Genomic DNA, 8,456 nt, shown 5'->3' with positions numbered 1-8,456 from the left:
ACGTGTGCCTCAAACCGGTCATAAACGCTTGAATTATGTCAGAGCCGCCTAGGTAATCCGCGATAGTACGAGAAAAGAAAACCTCTCACCACGTGTGCGTCAAACCGTTCGTCGGGTCACCTCGCTGGTTCCTTCTCAACCCTCTACAAATCGCTGTTCACCTCGTATACAAATAAAAGCAACTTGAGATCACCCTCCGAAGATCCAAGCCTTTCTTATAAATTTTCTTGGAAGGAGCCTTGGAGTGGCTGAGTCCTACTCAGCTAAGGAAGACTCGTTACAATGTGCGTCCATCAGGCTAACGCAATTTTTCTCAATTTCCGAGAGAAGAGCACAATAAAGAATATTGGGTAGCATTAAGAACGTCACTCCAAAGCACCTATGTATCCTATCTATATATATATATAGACAAATCGTGACCCATACACTTCATACGGGTTTGTAATAAAATTTTTTTTTTTTGCAAATTATATACTTACTTTTCTCTATAGACGGTTCTTTATTATGATTATATATACTTTTTTTCGCAATTGTAAGCGATTCTTTGTTTTTCTTTAAATGTTTATTAAAAAGAAATTTAAGAAATATATTCAAAAAACATATTAAAAATTTTTTTCATAGTTTGCAAACAAAGGGTCGAGGCAGGTATGATTAAACTACAGTATTACCAGCAAGATCGTTTTTATTATTACGAATTGATTATTGTCCAGCAGCAATTAAATTATTTTAACTATGCGCAATTCGAAAGCTGTGGTTCTTCATGTTATTGGGAGCATGATATTAGAAATTGTCATCCTTATAAACGTACATAGTATAATTATGTTTTGCACCCAATCTATTCTTAATGAAAAAAAGAATATTTAGCGATATATATGAAAAAAGAGATCGTTGGAGTAATTACGATCCCGCCAATCATCGCGAAATTATAGAAGGATATGAGAAGGTGGAAGAAGCTAAACGGCAATTAAAAGCCGAAAAATTAAAAAATGGTTAGTAGAAACCTCCGGAGCTTTTATTCCTATATACATTGCCAGAAACTGTTTATTAAATTAGATCATGGTGCGGAAATATCTGATGATGATGGGAACGAGGATAAATATGTTGACGAAGTGGACATGCCAGGAACTAAAGTGGATTCAAAACAACGTATTACAGTACGCATCTTACGTATACGTGAAGATACCGCCAAGTACCTCCGTAACTTGGATCCTAATTCGGCCTATTATGACCCCAAAACCAGATCCATGCGGGACAACCCAAATCCAAAAGTATCAGCAGAAGAGTAAGTATTAAACGTTGGATACCACCACGTTGGAATGAACTTTTAGGTTTGCAGCATATGAAAATATATTTATTCGACGATGCTGTACTTATATCAGGAGGCATGGAGTGGAATGAGTATTTTACAAATCGACAAGATCGTTATATACTTATTGAAGATGCAGCTTTAGCGGATTTCTATGCTTTTTACTCTAATTTAAACTGATTTGTCTTGACATTTTCACAATATTTTCACACCTTTACTTGCATAGCTTCTTACAATGAAGAGTTTCCAAATTTCACACCCAAAGATCTAATTAAATGTCAGGCATCTGCATTTGTGTCATATAGATCTGCACCTATTTCACGAAATGATTTATTAACCATTTTTATGAAAACAAAAAATTCCAATAAATTCTAACCATTGTTTAAATGTTTAAAATATTACCGAATAATGGAATGCAGTTGTCTTTTGTTTGAGCGCACACCTAAGCATCACAGCACCTCAAAGCGTTACCCAGGCGGAAAAACGCGAAACCACAGAACGGAGAAAGCCTTGCGTTTAGAGCAAGACTTTGTAGATCGTTTAGATGGATAGATTTTTGTGATCATTGAGACCTTTTAAAGTTTTTCTTCCAGGAATGGCAAACAAGTAGATCATTATTTTTTGTTCGTCAGAATACATAAGATTTTTGCCCTAAGTAACTAGATGTTGTCTAGATCAGATAATTATTTTTCTCTAGATCGGCGGTGGCGAACTTTTTCCATCAACGGGAAAGAAAAAAAAAGAAAAGTCAAATTTATGCACGATTATTGAGTTTACGTGATTGTTACTTAACAAATAATCTGTAGATGTTGCAAATTGCTTGCTTATGAGAAAGCGAGTATAATATCTTAAATTATGATATTTTAACCAAAACCTTTTCCCTTTAAGATGATAAAGCAGGAGCACAAGAAAAAACTTCTTTGCATGACAAAGCAAAAGACAATAATAAAAATATATTTTATTGAAAAAGGCATACGTGAGATAAAGCAAGAAAAATAAAAAAAAAGTAAAACAAAAAAAACCAAAATGGTATTGCCATTCACGATTTCGTCTGAACATAATCTAAGAATAAAATAACAAGCTATTAATAATTATCATAATGTTTCACTAAGTTAGCATCAACCTACATAATGAAGTTTCATTACGTATATTTTCGAATGCAATTTTATAATTTTAATCCGAAAATGTTCTTCAAATTACAGCTTTATTATGGTATTGCGCAACCACATGAATTGTTTACATATTGAAAATGAACCTACACGCAACTAAACAGTTGCGTATAAATTGACAATAAACCAGAACGCAAAATAAATAAATAACGCAAAAAGCTGTTGCAGCTGTTTGTAGGTAACAAACGAAAATCCAGCTTTCGTTGCCCATACGTTGTATTAGAAAAGTGCAGTAAAACTTCGAAGAATACATTTTTCTTAATAACCCATGAAGTTTATATCATTTTAAAAATCGCGTTCAGCTTGGAAGTAATGCGTCCTAAAATAATAATAACGAATTCTATGTGATGGGCAAGAAAGTGACTACTTTTACATTTATACAAAACTTTAAATCTTTCCATAGGAAAATTAATGAGGGTACTTTTTTTTTAAATGTCGTAAGATTTTTGTTAAAAGGTTTACAACAATAGTTTTTTATAAAGTTTCTAGGGATCGGGCTATTTGATAAGAAGTCAGTTATGCATTTAGTTTTGGATGCGATCGCATCGTCGTAAAGAAAATCATATTAGAAGGCCAGATATGATAAATATGCTAATGGAGGCAAGAGGCATGCTGAAAAGTGACAACTTGAAATCACATAACCGCGAGAGAGGCAATGCTTTTCTTTTTTCTTTGCTGATTTCGAGACAGCTGCCTCGTTACTATGTTTGATTGCCCATGAGGTTATATAAAAATCCAGATGTTCAAGAAAAAATCTTACCAGAAATTCAGGATGTCGATCGAAATTTGGATGGCAAACCCTTAACTTACGATATAATACTGAATATGCATTACATGGATATGGTAGCTTCCGAGACATTACGCAAATGGAGTGTCGTCCCTGCAAGATATCGGGTGTGTACCGATGATATAACTTATGAGCTGAAAACCGTTGAAAAGTTGGAACTTAAAAAAAGTGACGCTATTTGGATACCTCTTGGAGCTCTTGGTACACATCGGGAGCCTCAATATTATGAAAATCCCAACAAATTTGACCCCGAACGTTTTAGGGAGGAGAATAAGGACAACATAAGACCATTTACATAGTTACCTTTTGAGCTAGGCCCCAGAAATTGTATTGGTCGGTGATTAAGTGACTGATGGCCAGTTTGTCGTATATTAATTTATTTTTCTCTTCCTCAGGTTCACGTTTTGCTCTGCTAGAATCTAAAGTTTTAATATATTATCTGTTACGTGATTTCCATCTCGCTGCGGCTAAGAAGTTCTCCATACCGCTCAAACTGGATGCTAACGGTTTCCAATTGTTGCCTAAAAACGGTTTTTGGCTCAAATTTTTTTCTAGGAATTACTTTCTTTTATGCACTACTTTCTTGTATACTTAAATTATGTTTTCTAATATTTCTGAGAATTACGGCAATGGGACTTTTTATAACTACTAATGTACCTACTTTTAAACTACTTTTAAACAAGTAAGAACATTATAGTCGAACAAGGCCGACCTTTCGATACCCTACACCATGTTGTCTAACACAATTCTTATTTTTGTTATAGAACACAAAAATTATATCTTCTTTCTATACAAAAGCATGTTTGTCACGTGCGCACTTATGGGGATGGCTTAAATAGGGCATGACCCAAAAATAGTTCCAAAAATAGTTCAAAATTAAATTAAAACTTATAAAAAGCAAAGTCACTCAGCTCTTCTTGGTCTTACATGTACTTTAAGATCCTCGTTCTATCTATATATATATCAGTATATTTTCATATACATATATTCCATCCGTATCTATAAGTACATTTTTACACCTTGTCTATTTATATATAGCAGTGTATTCTTTATATCAAGTTAGTATAATTATTTATATTATTTGATATTCAACGTTAGTTAAAGGTGGTAGGCTTGAAAATCGCCTGCATTGCCCAATATTGTACCGCCATACATTAATACCGTATATTAAATTACCGATTGGCAACGCCAGTCTGAACGTTGGGAAAGAAAAAGATCATTTCTTCTTCCCTTTTCTTAACCGAAACACGTGAGGAGACGTGAGGATAAAATAAAGTCCCTATTCATCCGGTAAAAAACAAGTGCGGAATTTGTGTTGATCAGGGCAAAGACTGCCCCTACCGTCCAACGACGATCAACAATAAGACATTTTAGGCTAGAATAGAATCTAAAATATGAAATTTGTATAACTATTTAAACCTTTAATAAGAATGCTGACCTGTTCTGGCCCAAGGACGAGCGCTATTGAAAATAGTTCGGATGGGATCACTTTCACGGCTACTTCCCATATAAAGCCTTATTTATTAATATGAGAATTTGGATTACCGAAAAGTTTTATTTAAATCAGAGAATAAAGGAAGTGAATACACCGGAGCTAAATTAAAGGGACAATTTCACCTTCTCACAAACTGTAAATATTCGCACTAAGGAACCAGTTCGAAACACTTTATATCCCAAAAAAAGCATGCTCTAAAACTTCAGTTTTCGCTATATGGGAAACGTTCGCAAATTGCCCCAGGCCGGTCAAAAGTGTTCATACCAATTTAGAATGCCGACATGCTACCATTTAGCCGCTTTTGCCAAGAAACTTTGATATTTAAATTTATTTCCATATAACGATTTTTCAGAAAACTGCGTTAGATGGGAAGTGGTTGAAAAAGTTACCGATCCGCACCAAATACGTCGCTGTACCAAATTTCATCGAAATAGCTCAAAAATTGCTTCCTTTCGGCTTGAACGCAAATTCACATTAGACGGGCGGACAGGCTTAGATCAATTCAAATTACGATTCTGAAACGGTCGGAATAATAAAAGCCATTCTGCGCGTTACATACGACCCCACTGACTTCGGGCTATCTAAAGCACTATCGGGCTTTTGATCAACCGAATACTTTATGAGTTTTGTATGGATGCTACGAAATATCGTAAAGAAAATCATATTATAAGACTAATTATCATCAATATGGTCATGAAGGCAAGGGGTATGTTGAACAACAACAGTCCGAAGTCACATAGCCGTGAACGAAGCGAGATTGATATTGTGGGCCAACGGTTTCTACTTATCCTCCTGCTGGATTTCAAACCAATGCTTCTTTAATCCTTCTTATAGCTCACGAGATTAAAAAAAATTCTGAGATTCAAGCGAAGCCCTCGCAGGAAATCCAAGAAACGGAGAATAGCTTGGAGGGCCGTTTTTAAAGTTATAACGTCAAATAATTAAGCGATATATGGATAGGGTAAGGTCGGAAACACTTAGTAAGATGGTTCTAACGTTGACGGATCGTACGTGAATATAACCTATAATCTTCGATAAAAATGAAGCCCTTCTTCCCTTTTGACCAGATCGCGTTATCTTCGCTGCAAAGATCGTCTTCGTTACCGCCGTCAGTGTCTCTATAATTGCCATCTTCATCGGTAGAGTAATTCAAAAAAAACTTAAGCTGCACCCAACGCGAAGCTTGTCAATGATCTTGCGCAGAGTACACAGAGTTTTCCCAACTGTTTAAGACCGCATGCTTCAGTTACTATCGACAGCATTCCGATATTTAAAGATTTCCCAGCAATGATAACCATCGTCTCCTTGAATGACTTACAATTGGAGATCTATGACATCGTTACGGAAATCCCAAATCCAGTTCATTCAAACTAATCGACTTTCCCAAAAAAAATAAATAAATTCCCTAGAGTGGGAAAACGCAAGTGCGGCGCGACATGCAGTTGGCGGCCGAGGAAAACAATTAACGGAAAAGCAGATTAACGTATTAAAAATAAAGCCATGACCATACGTAATAGTGATATGTTTGCAAAAATGTATATAAATAGACTATTTGAGGAAGGCAGAGTCATCACATTTGAGTCGAAAACAAATATTAGAGCTGAAAAGTCGAGAAGTGTCGCGAAGGTAAAATATATGATTATTATTATTGCTATTATTAATTTTGCCAGAGAAATAAATTCTAAGACTAAAAATTCTTAAAAGCACTAGCATCTAAGGCTCTGCTTATTCTATTGCCCTTTCCAACGTGCATTTGTACCATGTTAACCCAGGTACCAAATCGTATGATTTGGAGACCGTTAGGTATGTGCTCACAATGAGCATAGGCAAAAGTTTTTTATAAGTTTACGCTATCGGTTATAATTTCTGCATACATTTTTTTTCTACATGTTATGTGTGTCTATACTACATTTTATATAGTTATGTATGTGATTTTCAAATATATTTGTATATGGTTGCAATGTTACATGCGTTTTCCAATTTTACGTACATATTTACATAGTTTGAATAGTTTTGCCTCGTTGTGTTTATAATTTTGATGTCGAATATTCGGCGGCTTATGTTACATGTGTTTGTAACATATTTGTATAAGGTTTATGCAGTTACATGTGTTACTTACACTATGTCTGAGCCAGAGGCGGATGGTCGTATTCAGTGAAAGGACATGTGAAGGGACAAATCAAACTGTAGGCTTGGGGTCTACGGATAAACATTCGCGCGAACCTACTTGTTGTCAGTAAGGAAGCAAAAACGCTTGCTTACAATACTCAATAAAACAAAAGTTCTTCATGTAACAATTTTTCAAAAATACTTTTTATTTTTGCTTAACGATGTTAAACAATACTTAACTTTGCTAAATTTTGAAGTTGATTAAGATTGGTTAACATCATGCTTGATGAAACGAAGATACAATTAATAGCAAAATCGCGTAACAAAATTATGTTAAATTTTTGACGAGGTGAAATGAAGGGAAATACTAAACATTTTATAAAAAAATGGCGGTATGGTGAACAGTAAGTTTACGGAAATTATGTTAACGGTTTGTTTGCATTGGTTTTATGCAAATGTGGCGTAGTGTTTTAAAATGAAATCTTTTCTTTTGAAAATAAACAATACAATTCAGTTTACACGCGCAGAAGTAATGCCGGTTCTTATTTCCTCACGCAATTGGGAGGCTTCTAGCGAAATGTCTACAGCGTCGTCAAAATAGGTTTGGATTCAGGAAATCAACGGTTTACTGCCGTAATTTTAAAGTAACCACAAACCTTATGAATAAAATTTTTGCAAGCATACAGACAAAAACTTGTGTATGTGAAGATTGACTCAACCTCATTGCTTTCAGGTTTTTTCGGTTTGTGAAAAGCTTTCATTTCGTAAGAAAATATGTGTAAGTTCCGTGTGCGCATCCAATCACTTCAATAAATATCAGAAATATTTGAACAATCGTTTATTGTATAACAACGTGTCACAAGAATAAGAAAAGCGCAAGAAATTAACAAAAAAAGTCGTCAAAAGCCTGTTTATATATGTTTTAATATACTTTGTTAACAAATACATAAAATTGTTTACTTTCGGATTTTTTGATAACGTGAGACGATTTGAAGCGTCCCGCAGAGATTTTTGACATCTTACAAGCTTCATTTTCCGTCAATCTCGATGTTGTTCTACTGCCAAATGACGTTACATAAGGGAAGGAACCAGTCCGCCTGATGTGTATATAATGACAACATTTTACTTACCTTTTTTTTGGTTGTTTAGTTGAACTGGTTGGTTGTTTAGTTGGATTAGTCTTCTTGACAAGAAGACCAATGTGCTCAATAGAATGATAGGCTTATATTAGTTTTTCGCTTTATCAACGTTAACGACAGTATATGATGATGTGTGGAACGGTTGATGCTGCATAATGAATTACACGCTTTGGCGAATTAAGGGTATTAATTAGACATTTCAAGTAAAAACTAAAAAATAAGAAAATTAATTTACTTACTGGTAGTGCAAATTGCTTGCTTATGAGAAAGCGAGTATAGTGTTTTAAACTATGATATTTTAACCAAACTTTTTCTCTTTAAGATGATAAAGACAGGAGCGCAAAAAAAGACTTCTTTACATGACAAAGCAAAAGGCAACAATAGCAATATGTTTTATTTAAAAACCATATGTGTAATAAAGCAAGAGAAGTAAACAAAAAAGAACAACGAA

General features: G+C 34.6%; 1 long non-coding RNA gene and 1 pseudogene across 1 annotated transcript; one reads left to right on the top strand and one right to left on the bottom strand.

Annotated features, from left to right (window-relative positions):
- The first annotated feature begins 3,063 nt into the window (after positions 1 to 3,063).
- LOC119643597 lies at positions 3,064 to 4,065 on the top strand (annotated as a pseudogene).
- Positions 4,066 to 7,282: 3,217 nt separating this feature from the next.
- Positions 7,283 to 8,330, bottom strand: LOC119643598. Its single transcript, XR_005248344.1, has 3 exons — positions 8,245 to 8,330; positions 7,827 to 8,172; positions 7,283 to 7,773 (listed from the first exon to the last, which is right to left on the bottom strand). It is a non-coding gene; the product is annotated as an uncharacterized LOC119643598 (long non-coding RNA).
- Positions 8,331 to 8,456: the final 126 nt, after the last annotated feature.

The sequence above is a fragment of the Glossina fuscipes genome, unplaced genomic scaffold (genome assembly GCF_014805625.2).
Source record: "Glossina fuscipes isolate IAEA_lab_2018 unplaced genomic scaffold, Yale_Gfus_2 61378, whole genome shotgun sequence".
NCBI lineage: Eukaryota > Metazoa > Arthropoda > Insecta > Diptera > Glossinidae > Glossina > Glossina fuscipes.
Note: the sequence above shows the minus strand (reverse complement) of the source record. Positions and strands in the feature narration are given on the sequence as shown.